The sequence below is a fragment of the Hemiscyllium ocellatum genome, chromosome 40 (assembly GCF_020745735.1).
Source record: "Hemiscyllium ocellatum isolate sHemOce1 chromosome 40, sHemOce1.pat.X.cur, whole genome shotgun sequence".
Taxonomy (NCBI): domain Eukaryota; kingdom Metazoa; phylum Chordata; class Chondrichthyes; order Orectolobiformes; family Hemiscylliidae; genus Hemiscyllium; species Hemiscyllium ocellatum.
The window spans coordinates 32,897,813-32,920,142 of NC_083440.1; the positions used below are offsets into that span (position 1 = coordinate 32,897,813).

General features: G+C 45.0%; 1 non-coding gene and 1 pseudogene across 1 annotated transcript; one reads left to right on the forward strand and one right to left on the reverse strand.

The window, feature by feature from the left end:
• Window positions 1-596: 596 nt before the first annotated feature.
• On the reverse strand, window positions 597-781 carry LOC132834587 (U2 spliceosomal RNA). Its single transcript, XR_009647223.1, has one exon. It is a non-coding gene; the product is annotated as a U2 spliceosomal RNA (small nuclear RNA).
• A 19,629-nt stretch (window positions 782-20,410) lies between these two features.
• Window positions 20,411-20,590, forward strand: LOC132834594 (U2 spliceosomal RNA; annotated as a pseudogene).
• Window positions 20,591-22,330: the final 1,740 nt, after the last annotated feature.

Sequence of the window (22,330 nt, forward strand, 5' to 3'; positions counted from 1 at the left end):
GAGGTTGGTCCAAATACAACATTTTAAAAGCATCTGGTTGAGAATATGAAGGTTTTTGAGGAATATGGGCCAAGTGCTGGCAAATAAGACTACATTAGGTTCGAAAATCTGGTCAGCTGGACAAGTTGTACTGTACACCTCTGCGACTCTATGTGCTTTAAAACATCAGAATTTTCCTTCTTCTCAGTGTTCTCAAAATCTCTCTTTCAATAAATCCGAATCATCATCGTCAGGATCAAAATCTAAACTGTTGAATAATTCAATAGTTTCATCTTCTCCATTTGTTTTCTGAAATGCCATTTGACATTAGGTGGAGCTGGTGGGCAACTTTGTTAAACTTCTGATGTTCGGAGTTGGGAGTTGGTGGGAAGGGGCGGCCTGCACCAGGGATGATGTGATAACATTGAGAGTAAGTGCTGAACATGCAGAAAGTGACAGGTGAATAGCAACCGAGAACAAATTGATTTGCACAAATGCGAGTCTGACTTGACCAAAAGGTTCTCAGTGTGCTTTCTTACACACCGACTCGGGAGACGAGAAATAAAGCGAACACACAAAAAGGTGAACTAATAAAGCTGCTTTTCTGATTGTTTTATGAGGGGTGCACGATTCTCAGAAACACTGCAATAACAGGACGATGTGCGAAGTTGGTTGAGCAAGCTCCTAATCCAACTTCTTCCTGCAAAATTCAGAATAATATTTAGTCCCTAATTCAGGGATGGATCACATATTAAAGCTGACAAGAACAGACATGATCTCAGCCAAAAGATCGAGAAGTCAGACAGCATCCAAGCAGCAGGAAAATCGACTTTTCGGGCAAAAATCCCTGTATCAGGAATGACGCTGGGAGCCTCGTGGGTGAGGAGATAAATACGAGGAGGTAGGGGTAGGTTGAAGGTAGCTGAACTGCAATAAATGGGTCGAGGTGGTGGTAAAGGTGATAGGTCAGAGCGAAGAGTGGAGCAGATAGGTGGGAAGGAAGATTGACAGATGGGGCAGTTCATGAAGATGGTGTTGAGCTGGGAGGTTGGAACTTGGATAAAGTGGGGGGCAGGAGAAGTGAGGAAGCTGGTGAAATCCACATTGATGCCATGGGATTGAAATGTCCCAAGACGGTAGATGAGGCGTTTTTCCTTCAGGTGTCGGATGGTGAGGGAGTGGCGATAGAGGAGCCCAGGACCTGCATGTCCTCGGCAGAGTAGGAGGGCGAATTGAAAGCTTTAGTCATGGAGCAGTGGGTTTCATTGGTGTGGGTGTCCCGATGATGTTGTCTGAAGTGCTCTGTGAGAAGGTGTCAGGTCTTCCAATGCAAAGCAGACCAAAGTGGGAGCAACAGATACAATAAATAACATTGGTGGATGTGCAGGTGAAACGTTGACTGATGTGGAAGGCACCTTTCGGGCCTTGGACGGACTTATCCTCAGCTCCACTCCTCCAAGCGATGATGTAAACTGAGCATGCACATCCCTGAAATCTTTCTTGTAAACTTGTTTCAACTTGTCTCTACAGTCTCCACAATCATTCCGATCGTCGGGTTTCCAGAACAGGAAATAATGCTCCAGCTGAATCTGAACTGGTGCATCATAAAAAAAACACAACATCACCTCATTGCTCCCACAGTCTCTGTCACTGTGAACAAGGACCAGGAGACAAAGTTCTTTATGGGATGTTCTCTCAGCCTATGCTGCCAAAATACATTCCATCAGTTCATGTACATCCTGCTCCTGTTAAACCCCTTTTTGAATTAGAGCCAAATTGTCGATTGACTCTTCTTCTGCCCAAAATCTATTTCCTCACACTTCTTCACATTGGACTTCATCTGCAAGAATCCATCTTCCCCACCAAAATACCAATAATCTTCCGACACTCAACACTATCCTGCTAACAGCACTTAGCTTCCCTTTCTTTCTGTCAACGACATATTTCGATATTGTACCTGCATACTAGGAAACAATGAACTTCGAGAATACCAAGCACCCCCACATTTACTCAACATCACTGGCCTTTGTTCAGTGAGTGCGTGTATATGTGTGTGTGTGTGCGTGTTTGTGTTTATTGCAAAGTATCCATTTTCACACCCAAACCCCTGGATACTCATAGCAAGTCTTCCTCACTGTCCGATAACTGGGATCATATCATTTGTCCACCTTTTTGATTGCACCATCACATTAACTTTCTGATCATTGTATACCGGGTCCTATCTTTCCAAAAGGATGGTTATGTTAATAATTTCTCACCCATTTTAAACATAAGCGTTCATATTTTACCTTTCCTACCTACAATCGTGAATCGCATTTCACCACATCATGCCTGACTGGATAAATTTAAATTATTTTTCTCGTGAAATGTTCAGACAACTTATTAGCACAGTTAGGAAATTTTGGTCAAGTGGAATCCAAGGAAAGCTCTCCATCTGGATGTAAAATTGGTTTGAAATTAGGAGATAGAAGGTAGAGGTTGATGATTGCTTTTCAGACTGGATGTCTGTGACCAAAGGTGAGCTGCAAGGATCGGCGCTGGGTCCACTATTGTCTATCATTTATATAAATGATTTAAATATGATTAAAGTAGGCATGTTTAATCAGTTTGCAGCTGACACTTCAAGTGGTAATGGTGTGGACAGTGAAGATGGTTATCTCAGAATGCAAGGAGACCTTGATCAGATGGGCCAATGGTCCGAGGAGTGGCAAATGGAGCTTAATTTAGATAAACCTGAGGTGCTAAATTTTGGTGAGGCAAACCAGGGCAGGGTGTACACATTTAGTGGTGAGATGTGATTGCTGAACAAAGGCACGTTTGAGTGCAGGTTCATAGTTACTTGAAAATGGTGTGGCAGGTAGACAGGGCCATGAAGAAGGCATTTGATACATTTGCCTTTATTAGTCATCACATTGAATTTAGGTTTTGAGATGTCATGTTAAGGCTGTAAAGGACACGGTTTCGGACATTTTTAAAATAATACATCCAGTTCTGGACACTCTGCTGTAGGAAAGATGTTGTGATACTTGTGTATCAGAAAAGATTTACAAAGATATTGCCAGGTTCGTAGCGTTTGAGTGAGAGGAACAGGCTGAATAGGCCGGGGTTATTTTCCATGGAGTGTCAGACTCTGAGGGGTGACCTTATGAAAGTTTATAATATCATGAGATACATGGATGCATAGACATTTTTTTTTATCAATTCACAGGAGTCAAAAACTGGATGGCATAGTTTGCAGGTGAGAGGGAAAGATTTAGATGGGATCAAAAGGATGATATTTTCATGCATAGAGTGGTGTATGTATTGAATGAGCTGGCAGAGGAAATGCTGAAAGCTGGTACAATTACAACATTGAAATGGCACCTGAATTTGTATATGAACAGGAGGGGTTTGGAGGGATATGAGTCAAATTCTGGCAAACGGGACACGCATTTCCAAAAGAAATTAAACACGCATCTCACTTCAATATCATGAGCAAATGTAACACCTCAAATTAATTTCTTGATTTTTATGTCCTCGCTGTCTACAGGAATAGTGCCAGAAAAGTGGAGGATAGCAACTGTGGTTTCCTTGTTCAAGAAGGGGAGTAGGGATAGCTCTAGTAACTATATGCCGGTGAGTCTTCCCTCTGTTGTGGGCAAAGTCTTAGAGAGAATTGTAAGGGATAGGATTTATGAACACCTGGATAGGAATAATGTGATCAATGATAGTCAGCATGGTTTTGTGAAGGGCCGGTCGTGCCTCACAAACCTTATTGAATTCTTTGAGAAGGTGACTAAGGAGGTGGACGAGGGTAAAGCGGTTGATGTGGTGTATATGGATTTCAGTAAGGCATTTGATAAGGTTTCCCATGGTAGGCTAATGCAACAAATACGGAGGTATGGCGTTGAGGGGGAGTTGGAGGTTTGGATTAGGAATTGGCTGGCTGGAAGAAGACGGAGGGTGGTAGTTGATGGTAAAGGTCCATCTTGGAGTGCAGTTACCAGCGGGGTTTCCGCAAGGATCTGTTTTGGGACCATTGCTGTTTGTCATTTTTATAAATGACCTGGAGGAGGGGCTAGAAGGTTGGGTGAGCAAATTTGCGGATTATACGAAAGCCGGTGGAGCTGTTGACAGTGAGGATGGATGTGGCAGGTTACAACAGGATATTGATAAGCTGCAGAGCTGGGCAGAAAGGTGGCAAATGGAGTTCAATGTCGCTAAGTGTGAAGTGATTCACTTTGGTAAGAGTAACAAGAAGATGGGATACTGGGCTAATGGTCGGATACTTGGTAGTGTGGATGAGCAGAGGGATCTTGGTGTCCATGTACACAGATCTCTGAAAGTTGCCACCCAGGTAAATAGTGCTGTGAAGAAGGAATATGGTGTACTGGCCTTTATTGGTAGGGGAATTGAGATCCGGAGTCCTGAGGTCATATTGCAGTTGCATAAGGCACTGGTGCGGCCGCATCTGGAATATTGTGCGCAGTATTGGTCGCCATACTATAGGAAGGATGTGGAGGCACTGGAACGGGTGCAGAGGGAGTTTACCAGGATGTTGCCTGGTTTGGTAGGAAGATCGTATGAGGAAAGGCTGAGGCACTTGGGGTTGTTTTCATTGGAGAAAAGAAGGTTTAGGGGTGACTTGATAGAGGTGTACAAGATGATTAGGGGTTTAGATAGGGTTGACCATGAGAACCTTTTTCCACGTATGGAGTCAGATATTACGAGGGGGCATAGCTTTAAATTAAGGGGTGGTAGATGTAGGATAGATGTTAGGGGTAGATTCTTTACTCAGAGAGTCGTGAGTTCATGGAATACCCTGCCAGTAACAGTGGTGGACTCTCCCTCTTTATGGGCATTTAAACGGGCATTGGATAGGCATATGGAAGAAAGTGGGCTAGTGTAGGTTAGGTGGGCTTGGATTGGCGCAACATCGAGTTTCGAAGGGACTGTACTGCGCTGTATTTTTCTATGTTCTACGTGCTATGTTCTAATGTACAAACAAAAACAAATAATGCTGGAGAAACTCATCAGGTCTGGCAGCATCTGTGGAGAGAGGAAGCAGGGTTATTTGATGTTTCTTTGAAATCACCAAGAGAACATAAGAACTAGGGGCAGGAGAAGGCCATTCAGCCCCTCGAGCCTGCTCTGTTATTACATACGGTCCTGGCTGATTTCATTTCGGTCTCAACTACACCATGTTCCAGATTGCCCCACTAAGTAAAACCTCCTCTCTACCTCGCCAAACCTTTTTTCCCAATCTGCAGAAAGAGTGATGGAAAATGACAGTTAGATAATTGTTTTGCATCAAAATTTCTTGTGGAAAATATAACATCTACAGGACTGCCCGTGTAAAACTCAACAAAGAACAAAGAAAGCTGTTCATGTGGAGTACTGCATGCAATTTCGGTCTCCCTTGTGCAGGAGGATGTTGTGAAACTTGACATATTTCTGAAAATATTGACAAATGTATTGCCAGGGTTCGAGAGTTTCAACTACAGTGAGAGTCTGAATAGTCTGGGGCTATTCTTCCTGGAGCGTGAATGCGGAAGAAGCCTTCTTATGCATGTCTATAAGATTATGGATAAGGTAAACAGACAAGATCTTTTTCCCTGGGATGGTGAAGTACAGAACTAGAGGGTATAGGTTTAGTGTGAGAAGGGAAGGATTTAAAGGGACCTTAGGATCAACTTTTTCATGCAGTGGGTGGTGCGTGTATGGAATGAGTTGCCAAAGGAAGGGATGGAGGCTAGTACAATTGCAGCATTTAAGAAGCATCTGGATGTGTATATGAATAGCAAGGATTTAGAGTGATGTCGGCTGAGTGCTGGCAAATGCGCCTAGATTGGGTTCGGATATCTGGTTGTCCAGTTGGACTGAAGGGTCTTCTTCCGTGCTGTCCAATTCTGTCTCTGTGAACATGTCAGTTGAACGGGACACTGTATGTTATTTGATATTTACCCCAGTAACTGGGCTGGTGCTTCAAAAAAAAATTCAATCGCTATAGTTTCTTGAGAACTGAGGGCTTTCTTTGCAAGTGGGATGACTAAGCAAATCATTTCCCATTGCGCCGATTGGAGAACAGTCTCTCCTCCGTGTGAACTCACTGGTGAACACTGAGATTGGAAGAGCACTTGAACCCAGCCACCCAGTGAGAGCACCTGAATGGTCTCTCATTTATAAACACATGGACGGGAAAATTGATCCCGGCTACTTTATAGTCATTTCAGTGTGTGGATGTTTCAAAGGTCAGTGGGAACTCGCTGGTGTGTCAGATAACTGGATAAATGAGTGAATCCTTTACCACCTTGTGAGCAGGTGAATGGTCCACACCCCTGCCCCCGCCGCAGGCCCCACCCCGCCACATACTGGCGTGAATACGGTTGGATGAGCTTGTTGCCTCAATGCAGGTCTGCAGAGAGACCATTCGAGTGGCCTATCCTTCGTGTGTACACATTGAAGATGTGTCAGTTCCCAAGCACTTTTACTCCATTTCCCACAATTTGGACATTTATTAGCCAACCCCCTGTGTGAACATGTTCATGCATCGACAATTAGGATGATTGTGTGAATCCCTTCTGACAATAAGGGACAGCTTAGCAATGGTGGCTTACAGCTCGAGAGATCTTGGGCCAATTCCAGGCTTGGCTGAAGGTAGAGAATGTAGATAAGTGAATAGTTACATTTTGAGATGGTTATTGTTACAGAGGAGGAGAAGCTGGATATCCTGAAATGCATACAAGTTGATAAATTTCCAGAACCCGATCAGGTGTAACCTAGAATTCTGTGAGAGGATGGGAAAGTGATTGCTGGGCCTTTTGCTGAGATATACGTATCATCAATAGTCACGGTGACGTGCTGGAAGACTGAAGGTTGGCTGACATCGTGGCACTGTTTAAGGAAAGTGATAAGGACAAGCCAGGGAACGATAGACCAGTGAAGCCGAATTCAGTGTTGTTGGAGGGAAACCTGAGGGACAGGATGTACATGTATTTGGAAAGGCAAGGACTGATTAGGCATGGTCAGGGTGGAAAATCATGACTCAGGAGCTTTATTGAGTGTTTTGAAGAAGTGAAAAAAGAAAATTGATGAGGGCAGAGAGGTGGACATAATCTATGTGGACATCAGTAAGGTGGTCGACAAGGTTTACCTTGCTAACAAGATTGGTTAGCAAGTATAGATCTCATGGAATACGGGAGAACTAGCCATTTGGATACAGAACTGTCTCAAAGGAAGAAGACAGAGGGTGGTAGTGAAGGATTGTTTTTCAGACTGGAGGCCTCTGACCAGTGAAGTGCAACAAGGATCAGTGCTGGTTCCACTTCATTCATTCATTTATATAAACGATTTGGACATCTACGTAGGAGGTATAAATAATAACTTTGCTGATGACACCAAAATTGGAGGTGTCATGAACAGGGAAGAAGGTTACCTCAGATTACAGTGGGTTCTTGATCAGATGGACCAGTGGGATGAGGAGTGGCAGACTGAGTTTGATTTAGCGAGGTTTTGCATTTTGGGAAAGCTAATCTTAGCAGGAATTATACACTTAATAGGATTGTTCGGGTCCTGGGGGAGTATAGGAGTTGGGAGGTCATTTCGCGATGGTACAGGACATTGGTTAGGCAATTTGTGGAATATTGCATGCAATTCTGATCTCCTTCCTATCAGAAGAATGTTGTGAAACTTGAAAATGTTTCGAAAATATTTACAAGGATGTTGCCAGGTTTGGAAGATTTGATCTGTAGGGAGAGGCTGAATCGGCTGGGGATGTTCTCCCTGGAGTTCTGGAGGCTGACGGATGACCTCATTGAGGTTTAGAAGATCATGAGGGGCGTGGATATAATAAAGAGATAAAGTCTTTTCCATGGGGTGGGTGAGTCCATAACTAGAGAGCATAGGTTCAGGGGAAAGATATAAAAGAGACATAAGTGGCAACGTTTTCGTAGAGAGGGTTGTGCATGTATGGAATGTGCTGCCAGAGGAAGGGGTGCAAGCTGGTATAATTGCAGCATTTAAAAGGTATCTGGATAGGTATAAGAACGGGAAGGGCTTAGAGGGTTAATGGACCAAGTGCTGGCAAATGGGTCTTCCCCCATGGTTCAAAGATGTGTAGGGTAGCTTGATTGGCCATGTTAAAGTACAGGGTTATGGTGTTTCCGGTAAGGTGCTGGGTCTGAGTGTGATGATCATTGGAAGGTTGGTGTAGACTCGATGGACTGAGTGGCCTTTCCCTGCACTGTAGGGTCTCTTTGATTCGACTTGCAGCAGGTGAATGCTCGCTTCCTGGTGTGACTACATTGATGAGTTTCCCGTTCAGATGGTGATCTGTGTTCCCCTCGCATTATTCTCACGTTGGTCCCCTGTGTGAATCCACTTGTTGTTTGACAGGTCACATGATCAGCTAAAACCTTGTCTATGTCGTGAATATGTGTCTGGTTTCTCAACACTTCACTGCCCTCTTCCTACCATATATAAAACCTGATGGTATTCAGGTTACAATAAACTGGGTGACTCTCTCAAATCTTGATGTCTACTTTGGATTCAATTATCCAATTACCTCTCCTCTGATGGACTGTAAATTGTTTGAATTTTTTTTATAACAGAGGAAGTGATGGAGTTGTCGGATTATTACGAGACAATAATGCAGAGACGCAGGTGATGTTCTGGGGATCTGGATTCAAATCCCAGAGCTGGATTCTATTTCTGTTAAAAACGTGGGTTGAAGGATCTAATGGTCATGAAACCATTGCTGATTGTCAGAAACCCCCATCTGGTTCACTAATATCCATTTCGGGAGGAAATCTGCCATCCTCCCCTCGTCTGTGCTCGGTATGAATCCAAATCTTCCCTTTGGGGAAATTCAGAAGGGACATCAAATCCTGGACAAGCCAGCACGGTCCACATGCCATGAATTAAATAAAATGAGTGTGAGAGAGAATAGACAAAAACACAAATACATGTTGTGAAACTGTGCTGAATGTAACTGATAATTTGTGGGATCTGAACTAGGATGATGCAACCAAAGTAGCTGTTGATTGTCATTAAAAAAAAAACCCCAATGATTGATTGATGTTTTTCAGTGAAGCAACGCTTCCCCCTGGTCTGGGCCTACACATGATGATATGCTCTTTGGAAGCAGACTGAGAGAAGAAGGCATTTGTTGATCTGGACAGATGTTGCTATTTCATCACCACTAGGTGAATCATCTGTAGGTCTTGACCCAACAGCATTGTGACAGCACTTTCACCACACATACTGCAGTCATTCAAAGATAAACATCAGGTTCCCCAGAGACAATTGGCGAATGGAAACATCTGCTGGTCTTGGCAGTGAAAGCAAAATTCCAAAAAATACAGGTTTACAAATACAACAGCATGCAACAGCTTCAGAGCATTTAATTTGGTGCTGAAACAATGCTGCGTTGCATTTTATCAAACAATGTGTATTCAGCAAATTGATCTTCTCTGGAATCTACCTGCTCAATATGTGTTTCCCTAGAATTCATCTCCTCAACATGATCTTCCTTATATTTCTCCCTCACAACCGCATCTTGCCGAGAATCTACCTCTAAATCGGATCTTCCCGAGAATACACCAGCTCATCTGACTTTCCCTGGAATCTGTCTGTGCCACCTGATGTTGTTCAGAACCTACCCATTCAATCTGATCAGTTCTTGAATCAATCTGCTCAACATGATCTTCCTTCAAACCTGACTGCTCAATCTGATCTCCTGAATGTCTAGCTGCTGAAACCGATACAAGGCGATGAAAATGGAATGGTACAAGTTGATAGCCTTTCACAGAAAACTCCTGCAAACACGATGAGCTCCGTAGACTCACTCTATGTGATAATCATTCAAAGATTCTGCTACTTGATGTAAATAGAACAACAGTGGTGTCCACCTTCTGCCACCAATGTTCACCCTGGTACATTTGGCTCTGAATTGCTCTCTATGTTAGAATCTGATCAGGGAGCAACATCTGTAATCAAATCATGGATAAATTCTGAAGCTTTTAGAAATCTGTCAACCCAAACGAAATGCTGGACATTCTCAGATAGTTGGGCTTTACATATGGAGAGAGTAAAACACAGTTCATGTTTCAGATGGGAATAAGAACAGTGCGCAATTTAATCACCACTATAAGCTCAGAATTCGAAGAGAAATGCACTGTAGGGCAAGAAAAATTGTGATTGGAGAGAAACTAAGGAAAATAAAAATTATAAATAAGCAGCACATGGGCAAAGTGGGGACACTCAGTTAATCACATTTGGCATAAGCAGAAGTTAAATTCCTAACTGAGCTTAAATGCACTCATTATTAAAGACAGTGTTCGGGATGCAATGACAATGTGGTGATCAGGAACAGGAGAGGTGAGAAAAAGCAATGGATGGACATAGAGTACTCTCCACTCGGGATTCCTGCGCCCAGTGGAAAATAACCATGCCAAGGCGTCTCCAGCTGGCGAACAGAAACATTGAGGTGGCTGGTGTGCAGTAGCGGACTATACAAGAACCTCCATTTCATGATGTGATCAGACGCACAACACATATTCCAGAGGCAGCTCAGGTTGTGGGGTACAGGCACCAAGAATCAGAGAAGGTCTACAGTGTTGAAGCAGATGGCTGTGCCCTCACTGATACTCTGAAGAGCATCCCACCCATTCCCACACCCCTACCCAATCCCTATAACCCTGCGTTTCCCATGGATAACCTATATAACCTGCACATCCCTGCAACTTATGAGTACTTTAACACAGCTAGTCCACCAGCCTGCACATCCTTGGACTGTGGGAGGAAATTGGAGCACTCGTGAGAAACCCAGGCAGACGCAGGGAGAATGTGCACACTCCACATAGACAGTCGCCCGAGTGTGACATCGAACCTTGGTCCCTCGCGCTGTGAGGAAGCAGTGCGAACCATTGAGCCAGCATGTCACCCGTGGGAAGTTTAGGATACATTGGACAATTCTTGCAGCAGCATCCAGACCAGTTTCCAAGCTCCCAGCATGACCCTGACTCTGGTCAGCCCTGCATCCATGGCCCTCTCCTCCACCATCCACTCAATACATCAATGGCAGAGATACAGCTTCCTGAGCAATGGATACCTTACGATAGCTGCTACTCCTGACGGTGGGAAGACCCGGCGTGAGTCAGCCATGACCCAAAGATTGGTCTGGTCCTGGTAAAACACAGGCAGCATGCTGGGGGAGAACGGAAACGCTCATGGACAATAGACCGGAGCTATGTGCTGCGATTCAGATCGGGTACGTGACGGTAAAAAGGCAGCACTCAGGAGCACGATCCAGGAGGAGTCTCGATGTAAAGGTATCGCTGTAGGTTCTGAAAGTGGGACATCAACACGAGGATGCAGAGGAGCACCAAAGACTGAGCAAAACACTTATTTCCGTGGCAACTCAGCCCAGGTTCAGAGAGCTGACGCAGAGCTCACTGAAATATCCACTCACACCAGTTATTTCATTAATTAATAAGCAGCAAATCTGATAGGAGCTCTTTTTGCACAAGGTTAGTGTCCCTACCTCTGAGATAGAAGACCTTGTATTAGTCCCACCTGCTCCAGATGTATATAGTGACATCTCTGAAGAAACTGTCTGAATAAAAGAAACCTAAGGGCAGACCAGCAGTGAATGCAAGTGATTCTAGTGCCTGACTGTTGTATTTCCCATAAACCCATATCAACGGATCACCATCAACATTGGTGTCCCGATGAGTAAAATGAGCTTGGCACCAAATGTGGATGTTGGTGATGTGGAATGGACGGCAGAGCTGGGAATGGGACAGCAGCCTTGTTTGGGAATGAACCGCATCACTGACTGACTGTTCCAATATTTCCTGCCAGGACAGGAGCAACCGTTTGTTGTGTTCTATTTGAGTGCTTTGGAACAACGTTGCTTCTGTGGGCTCAGTGACTAAGCTCTTTCGCAGGGTCCAAATGAACAGACTCACCAATTGGCACGCGGCGGTTATGGGCTGGAAGCCAGAACACGTGTCTTCTGGTACGTCACATACTTCCCTCCAAGGATGTCTCAAGCTTTTCCCCAAATTACAATTTGTAGTTAACTTAATCTGATTGTCCGTATTCGTGATTGGAAAAGGAATGATACTGCAGTCCACAGCATCTCTCTAAATCACACTGCAGAGCTGAAGGCTTTTCTATTTTCAGACCCTGCCTGTTCATCTCCATGAACCGCACAGCCATGGACAGAGTTGTGGCTGACTCCTTATTAATTAGGGTCTGTTAAGATTTAACTCTGTCAGATCAGCTGTTATAGGCTTCATCCATCCATCACACTGTCACAACTGATCATGCCTGCTGAATTTGAAAATTATTCTCAAAAGTGTTTCAGAATTATGTTTCACAGAAATATGACAAGTTCGTTCACTGTTGGAGGCTGGTTATGTCAGTTGGGTGGAGGCTTGTTTGTAAAAAAAAGAATGAGGCCAATGGTATTGGTTTAATTCCTGCATTGGCTCAGGTTGACACGAAGGACTCTCCTTCTGTCCATCTCCCATTCTATTGAAACCTGGGGACCCTCAGGTTAAACCATCGCCACCCGTCTCTCTCTGTCTCTCCCTCATGAGCGATGGGACAAGGTGACTTTACCCGACGGTTCAGTCTCAATAATTTTACTTCTGAAGAAAATTACAACAGCTTTTGTTTAAGCATCCCTTCAGGATGATTATAAAATAGAAACCAAAATTCGAGCTTTGTGAAATCATGAGGGGCAGAGGCTGGTGTTTTTTTTTCCCCAGGGTGGGGTAGTTCAAAACTGGGGGCATTGCTCAGAGAGACAGGAGTAAGATCTAAATAGAATACGGGTGGGGCAACCTTTTTTTTCTACAAGAGAAATGTTCGTGTGTCCACACCAACTGGCTAACTACTCTTGGATTGGTGATTCGCTCCAACCAAACCTATGCTTTGCCACACCGGACCATCCGAGGGATACGGTCACCTACTTTAAGAATGGCCTCATTAACCTGACCCAGGTGAAGGCCTTTGACTGGATATCAAGTTCTTACATGTGGGGAGTGGTCTCCAAAATGGGTTGTGGAGAGGGAATGTCCAATTGGACCCGACTGCTCTCCACCAACACCGTTAGTGCAGACTCAATCAATGGATGTAAATCAGAAAGCTTCCCGATCAGATCCAGAGTCAGGTAGGGCTACTCATTCTCCTGCCTTGGCTGTGTGTAATCTGAAGTCTTTTGCTGAGTCCGTGAGGAAGGATGCGAATAGAGAGGGGGTGGCGGAGGGGGTATCTACTCCAGGCAGTGGGGGCCTGCAGGTCAAAGTCTCCCTGTACAGGAATGACATACTAATCTTGAATTAAGTGCATTCCTCCATTGCACTCTGTCTGTATTGTGTTGCCTCTCTCTCACACACACACTCTTAGATGTTTACTACAATCCATTCTCTGCTTCACTTTCTGTCCATCACATACTGGCTCGCACAAAGTATTTCATGATCTCTCCCCTGCTGGACTATCTCTGTACCACTTGTCTCACTCACACAAATCATTAATAATCTGCCCTCTGCTGCACTTTCTCTGTGTCACACACAAATCTTAAATGAACTACATCGCTTTTTGCACTCTGTACCGTGTTGTCTCTCTCACACACATTTTGTTATATTCTTGTGGTGCACTCCTACGCACAAACATTTAACAATCTACCCTCTGCTGCACTTTCTATCAAACAGTCGGGCACAGACAAATATTTAATCTGTCCTGTCATCTTCTTACTCTGTATAACTATCTCACATACAAAAAACATTCGCAATATACCACCTCCTGCACGCTCTCACTATTTGAAAGCAAGTAAGCATTCTTGACCAGACTAAGCCGCCTTGAAACATATCAAGGAGAGCGCCTCAACCCCAACTGTTTGTTATTAAAAGCCAAATGGGCAGTGTTGCATTCCAGAGCGATTCGATTGGTCAAACTACTTTATTCTTACAATAGAGGTGAAATATCATCAGAAGCAAAGATTGGTTTAACCGTAACTCTAAAAATACTTTAAAAAATAACACATTATTTAATTAATACTCATTAAATTTTCCAATATAGCAGCATCATTTCAAACGCAAATTCAGCAAATCTGATCCCTCACTTGATACCGCCTTCAGGGAAAGGAAAAACCCCAAAACACGAACCCAGCAACAGAGAGAGAGCTCAAGCTTTTGAACCAGCACAATGGGAGAGAGAGATATATAGAGAGAAAAAGAAAGAGAGAGCTGGAATTTTCCCCAAATTTCTAAATTCACCAACTGAAAGCAAAAACTTCAACCCTTAGGTCTGTGGGAGCCTGAATCCACCCACTCATGCTTCTTTTGCCTCCGTCTTTAAACAAATAGCAATGCTAGTTATCCATCTATTGATTGCTATGGCAACTGCTCTGCCCAGGAACATAAGAAACCACAAAAAGTTGTGATCACAGCCTGGACCATCACGGAAGCTAACTTCCCATCCATGCACTCCATTTACATTTCTCACTGCCGCCGAAAGGCTTCCGAGCATCATCAAAGGCACATTCCACCACACTAGTACTCTCTTCCAACCTCTTCCATCACGCAGAAGACTCAGAAGCGTAAAGTCATGTAACAACAGGTTCAAGAACAGCTTCGTCCCTGTTGATATTAGACTGCTGAATGGATGTTATTTCAAATATAATACTGATGTTGCTTTAGTCCACCTCCCAATGAAACCGTGACCTTGTATGCTTCACATCCTTGCTTTTATACTCTCGTCCTTTTACAATGAATTAGGAGGAAGTGAGGACAGCAGATGCGGGAGATCAGAGTCGAACAGTATTTTGCTGCAAAGGCTCAGCCAGTCAGGCAGCATTCCAGGAGAAGACTGATACAAAGTACGTATTCAGTTCCTCAGCCATTTCCTTGCTCCCCACTGCTACTTCCCAAGTATAATTTTACCAGCAGCCCAATGTCCACTTTTGCTTATCTTATGCCCTTCGTATATCTAAAGAAACTCTTGCAATCTTTCCTTATATCACCAGATAGCTCACCCTTATATTTCACCTTCTCTGTCTCCATTGCTTTCTTCACTGTCCTCTGTGGGTCTTTGTCAGCTTCTCAACTCTCTGGCTTCCCATTGCTGTTCGTCACACTACATGATATTTCTTTTTGATTTTGTGTTGTCCCTGACGTCTCTGGTAAGCCATGTCGCATAACTCTCCTTTTGATATGCTTAGTTTTCTTAGGATGAATTTTTGTTTGGCTCCCAAATGCCTCCCAGAGACTCCTCCCTGAAAATCCCTAAACCGGTCCTCTTCCTTCGTCTTGCTTATGTTGTTTGTCCCGATGTTGAATACTGAATCCTCCTCCTCCCACTCCAATCCTTTTCAGCCTGTCCGAGATGGGTTCACATTGGCATTGGGCGGGCAACATACCATGTGTAACCCTCAATCTTGATTTCACAGGATACTATTTATTTCCCTAATTATGCAATGCCCTACAACAAAACATTTGTCTACTTTCTCTCCCCACTTCAATGTTCTCCTCTCCCAGGATGCTGTGGTCAGCTGGGCCATCCTCCCGAAAGCTTTATTCATCATCTACACAAGGAGCAAGTACTCCATAACGGTTAGATACGGTCAAGAGCTGAGCCTTCTCTTCCTGGATCCCTTTACGTGCCTCATTTGCAGCCACACTCGGTTGTCCATTGTCACTGACTGGATTTGTGGTCATAAATCTAACCAGGTGTGACTGCCTCTTGAAACAAAACGTTCAGTTACCACTCCTCCTCCCGGATGTGCTGCAGTGTTTGAAGTTCAGATTCCAGCTTATCAATTATGAGGCAGACTCAGGGTTCTTTTGTATGGAAAATGAATGTGATAAACAATATCCCACAGAAATGTGAAAAGTAAATTGCATTCACAGTAAACTTGGATACTTTCGAATTTGGCAATACACAATTGGGAAAATTAATTGGAGGAGAAAGTATCACGACTTTCCCAATTGTCGAGGATAGAGATATCCATGACATTGGTATAAAGTACTAGATTGAATGACCTACTGTCATCTTCAAGTAGATAACTGAGTGGATTATCTTCCAGAACTAATCTTAACCACAAATATCTGTCTCCAAATGTGTTTACTTGCTCTATGTAATATCAAGAAACAACCATAAATATGAATTGCTCCAATTGCCCTGAGTCAAGGAAATGTTTCAGATTTTTCATAGCGCAGTTTGTGATCCAAAGTCAGCCGCATCTGTAATTCAGCTGCTCCAGTATTGCTGCAATATTGTCAGAGGTAAGAAGTCAATGTCAAGACGTAAATATTTCATAACAACCTACTTAACACACTCTCAGTTTGATCCCACTGTGGGCACACAAGCCCTGATCTCATGGCAGTCTTGTTACAGCAGACCATGGTCACTGGCCAGACCCGCAAAGCCGCCCAGCAAAGGGGTAAATGACACCTACATGAGAAGGATATAGGCAGCTCTTCAGATGGTGAGGACGGGCGTAAGGACGGTCGTCAAAGAGGAACAGACAGAGTGCAGGGGGCAGAAAGGAGGGAAGAATACCCCAAACAGGAAATGACGAACTTTTTGAGGGGGCTGGTAAAAAATACACCCCACCCAATGAGAACCAGGAGGTACCCACCGCCCCACAGCTCCAGGTAACTCGGAGCGGCGATCTTCGGACAGGTCCGCTCTCAGACAGAGAACGGGACTATGCGAAGCCTAGTCCCATCACGAAGATACCAGAGCAGGGAAATGATTGCTGCGTAGAGGCGGACAGTTACCTCAGCTCTGCGAGTGTCCAGCAGTTCGCGTTCACCACAGGAATGCAGATAGCTACCCCAGACAGGCAGGACCAGCAGCAAATGGACACTAGTGACATCATAAATTGTTAAAATGGGCATAAACAATGCCAGTGTTAATGTGCATTACATTAAATCTGCTACGCGATGTATCTCTACACTGACCTCCTGGCCAACATTGATGCCGATGTCCTGTTTCTGCAGGAGTGTGGGATACCACACCTCAGCAGCTGCAGGAGATAGTCGAGCTCACGGGCCCATAGGCCTCCAGGTTGGTCCTGGGGCAACGATAGCCGTGCCTCCATCCTTGGGTATCCTGTTGCGAGGAGGCAACTTCGCCATCTCCGAGGTTAAGGAGGTGGCGGGCGCCTCGTCATTGCTGATGTCATATATAGAAAAGCTCCTCTGAAACTGATGAATGTGTACGCCTCAATGTGTAAGAATGACGCTTTGGCCGTCCTGCAGCAGCTTCCACTTTTGCTGGCTACGTCCAGGCTGTCATTCTGGTCGGAGACTTCAACGGTACCATTGATGTAGATGGACGATCCGGCGTGGGAACAGTAATCTGGACAGCACGTCCAGAGTCCTGATGGAAATGATCAAAGATGCCAAGCTGTACAACGTCTTCAGCACCCCTGCAGATGGAACACAGCAGAGATAAACCTGGTCACAGATGGACGGGTCTATCCGCTCAAGGATATGTACGTGTTTGTGTCCTGAGCGTTCTCAGTCAGATCCACCGACGTCAAGCTGGAGTTCTTGTCCGACCACTGCCTCCTGCTGGCTGGCTGTCACCTGCAGGACGAGCAGCGGTCGAGTAAGGGATCGTGGAAATTGAATACCAAGCTGCTGACGCCGGGAAACATTGAGTAGCTCAAGAGGGATTACGCAGTTTGGAGAACCGTGAAGCCCCTGTTTTAGTCTCCACCTGACTGGTGGGAAACAGTAAAAGGGAACATTAGCAGGTTCTTCATCCTCAAAGGTGTTCGGGATGCGAGAGATACGCGGGAAAAACTGTCCCAACTCCAAGAAAGTATACAGGACCCGCTACTGCTGCAGACGATGGGGGTTGATGTCACGGAGGACCTCTAGGACGTGAAGGGCCAGCAAGCCTCGCTCTTTGCCTCAGAGGCCTTCAAGATAATTATCCAGTCCAGGGTCCACTCCGTGAAGCAGAACAAGATGTGCTCACGTTTCTTCTACCAGAAGGTGCACAAAGAGATCTCCGTGCTCAGCAGCCTGAAGGAAGTAGATGGCTTGGTAACATGATCTCAGGCTGACGTCATGAAGATCAGCAAATCCATCTCTGCCAGCGTGTATGACTCGAAGCCAACTCACAGTGCGGCCTCCCAGTTGTTCCTGTTCTCTAACACACAGATCTTAGACGGCAGAACACGGGAGAGGTTGGAACAGCCGCTATCTCTGGATGATCTGACCAAGGCTCTCGATTCTTCGAGAAGAATAAAACTCCCAGAAGCGAAGGCTTACCGGACGAGCTCTATTCTGCTCTGTGGGACGTGATTAGCCAGAACCTCCTGGAGGTGTATGTCAATATGTTTCTGGCTGGTGCCATGAGTGATTCCCTTAGGAAAGCCATCATCATCCGTATCTACAAGCAGAAGGGGGAGAGGCAGGAAATCAGAAACTGGAGACCAATCTCAACATTAAATGCAGATTAAAAATTTTTGGCAAAGATCATCGTCAACCTGGTCAAGTCTTCTCTGGAAGGATGCTTGCTGAGAGTCTCGCACTCCACAGGGATATGATCGCCTACGTGCAGGACTGGAGTTTGGACGCCTGTCTCATCAGCCTGGACCAAGACAAAGCCTTTGAGAGGATGCCACATACGTATATGAGAGGTGTTCTCTCCAAAATGGGCTTTGGGGATGGAATCTGTAATTGGATCAGACTGCACTACATCAAGATTGACAGCGCAGTCTCCATAAATGGATGGGAATCAGACAGCTTACTAGTCAGATCTGGAGTCAGGCAGGGCTGTCCTCCCTCTCTACTGCCTTGTTTGTGTGCTGCATAGAGCTATTTGCCGAGTCCATCAGGAAGAATGTGAGACAGAGTAGGGTGACTATACCTGGCAGGCGGGCCTGCAGGATAAGGCCTCCCTGCACATCGATGATGTAGCCATTTTCTGCTCGGATCCGCTGTCCGTACACAGACTCTTGTGTACATGTGACCAGTTCGAATGGGCCTCAGGGGCCAAGATCAACCGAGGCAAGAGCGAGGCCATGCTCTTCGGGAACAGAGCTGACAAATCCTTCATCCCCAACTCCGTCAGAACTGATCACCTGAAGGTACTGGGTATTTTGTTTGAAGGGGCTGGGGCATGCGCCAAATCTTGGGGGGAACGTATCAAATAAGTGAGGCAGAAACTGGGTAGATGGAAGCCCCAGTCGCTCTCCATTGCCGGTAAGTATCTGATCATCAAGTGTGAGGTAATGTCAGTATTGTTATATGTGGTACAGGTCTGGCTTATTTCCAGAACCTGTGCCGTCGCAGTCACCTGGGCCGTCTTCAATATTGTACAGAGATCAAAGATGGTCAGGGTCCGAAGGGACTCAATGTGCAAAGCTCTGGGCAATGGTGGAAAAAACACACCAAATGCCATCCTCACCCTGATGGCTACCTTTGTGCGTGGTTGCATCAAGCTGTGAGTGGAGCCCCGGTACGCAAACACCAAGTGTCACTACATACTGAGTTTCTACCTGTCCCCAAGTATTGCGATTGATGGATCTGGCCTGTCTGCCGTGGAACACTCCAAGTAGTTGGACCGTTCCGTATCACCTGTCCTTTGTAGAGAAATATTTGAAGAAAAACTCCTTCCACCACAAGTCCATCTGGAAGTGGTCAGCACATAGTGTCCTTGGGACCCTTCAGGAATAGGAGAGGGCGGATCCTGTCAAGCAGTTCCCTGGGCAGACTGTCAAAGTCATTTGTCAGAATGCCTCATCGCCAGAACTTTCTAACAAGCACCAATCCATTGCTTGGCTGATGGTGAGAAGTGCTTTGCCTGTGAGATATTTCGACATGCCAGGACTCTCTGCCGCACCACACGCTGCTCTCGAATCGGCTGCAGAGGGGACGAAACTGTTATTCACCTCCTTCTGGAATGTGCCTACGCAAAGGACGTCTGGAGATGAATGCAGTGGTTTTTGTCGAGGTTCGTCCCGAGCAGCTCTGTGACTCGGGACTCCGTGGTCTACGGTCTGTTCCCCAGGTCTCACACTGACACGATCATCAACTGTGCCTGGAGGATCATCAACTCATTGAAAGCCGCGCTTTGGTCAGTCCAAAACCTATTGATCTTCCAACTAAAGAAGCTGACCCCGACTGATTGTTGCAGACTGGCACATCCCGAGGTCCAGGACTATGTGTTGAGGGGCGCGCTGAAGCTTGGGGTAGCTGTCGCCAAGGCAAGGTGGGGAAAGACCGCCGTGCAACATTTGCCTGCCAAAGAACAGGAGGCCCACACAGTAAGTGGGCTCCGCTGACGCCTCAGCTCAATATATGGACAGTTATGGTACAGGCCTGTAAATATAAATGATTACTTTATCTTTGCATGCAAAGAAATTGAATGTTTGCGTTTGTATGGCATGACCAATTGTACAGATCATCCAAATATTTTATGAATATTTTTTAATTTTTGGAATAAAATAAAGTTCTTGTCAGTTTTTTCTTAATATCTGATATGTTCCTGATTTAAAGACTGAATCTGATTTTTTGCAGAAAGGAGTTGGATTAGTAGCTTGCTCCAACAACTTCACGCATGGTCCTCGTATTGCAGTATATCTGGGAATTTTGCACTCTTTATTAAAGAATCAGAAAAGCAGATTTATTCGTTCACTTACGTGCACTTTAATGCTTAATTATGCACACCTCGTTTCTGCATAAGAAAGATAACAGACACCTTTTCGTTGAAGTAAGACTTGGTTTGTGCAAATCAACTTTCTTCTAGATTACAATTCATCTGTCACGTTCTGCATGTTCAGTACTCACACTCAATGTTAACACTTCATCCCGGGTAAAAGCCACCCTTTCCACCAACTCCCAACTCCGATCAGCAGAAGTAAAACAAAGTTGCCCACCACCTTTACCTAATGTCAAATGGCTTTTCAGAAAATAAAAAGGAGAAACTGAAGCTATTGCAGTATTCAACAGTTTGGATTTTGATGATGAGGATGACACGGGTGTATTAAAGGAGAGATTTTGAGAACGCTGTGAAGCAGGAAAAGATCTGTAGTAATTAAGGCCCATAAAACCAAAGAGATGTACAGCTCAAAAACAGAGCCTTCAGTCGAAATCGTCCATGCCAACCAGGTATCCTCAACTAATCTAGTGCCATTAGCCAGCACTTGCTAATGTTGCAGTTGTCCCAGCGTCCACCACTTCCTTTGGCAGCTCATTCCATGCATGCACCATCCTCTGCGTGAAAACGTTGCCCCTTAGGTTCCTCTTAATTTTTCCCCTCTCACCAGAAACCTATGCTGTCTAGTTCTGGCCTCCCCACCCCGGGGAAACGAACTTGTCTATTTAACCTATCCATGCCCCTCACCATTTTATGAACCTTTATAAGTTCACCACTCAGGTCCGATGCTCCAGTGAAAACAGCTCCAGCCTATTCAGCCTCTCCCTGAAGGTGAAACCCTCCAAACCTGACAACATTCTTGTAAATAGAGTTACAGTGATGTAGAGCACGGAAACAGACCCTTCGATCCAACTCATGCAAGCCGACCAGATATCCCAACCCAATCTAGACCCATCTGCCGGAAACCAGCCCATATCCCTCCAAGCACTTCTTATTCATTTACACATCCAGATGCCTCTCAAATGTTGCAATTGTACTCGCCGCCACCACTTTCTCTGGCAGTTCATTCCATACACGTACTACCCTCAGTGATAAAGTTGCCTCTCAGGTATCTTTTATAACTTAAACTCTTACACCCTAAACCTGTGCCATCCAGATCTGGATTCCTCCACCCAGGGAAAAGACTTTGTCCATTTATCCTATCCATGACCCTCATGATTTTATTAATCTCTATAAGGTCACCCCTCAGCTTCGGATGTTCTATGGAAAACAGCTCTAGCCTATTCAAATCCCCCTATAGCTTAAATCCTCCAAACCTTACAACATGCTTGCAAATGTTTTCTGAACCTTTTCAAGTTTCACAACATGTTTCAAACAGGAAGAAGACAAGAATTGAACGCAATATTCCAACAGTGGACTTACCAATGTCCTGTACAGCCAGTACATGACCTCCCAACTCGTATACTCGATACTCTGACCAACAAATGCAAGCATGCCAAACGCTTTCTTCACTATTCTGCCTACATGGGACTCAACTTTCAAGGAGCTATGAACCTGGACTCCAAGGTCGCTTTGATAAGGAACACACCCGAGGAGCCTACGATTACATGTAAGAGCCCTGCTAAGAATGGCTTTCCCAAAAGTGCAGCAACTCACATTCATCTAAATTAGACTCCATCTGCCACTTCCCAGGCTATTGGCCCATCTGACCAAGATCCCGTTTTAATCTGAGGTAACTTTCTTC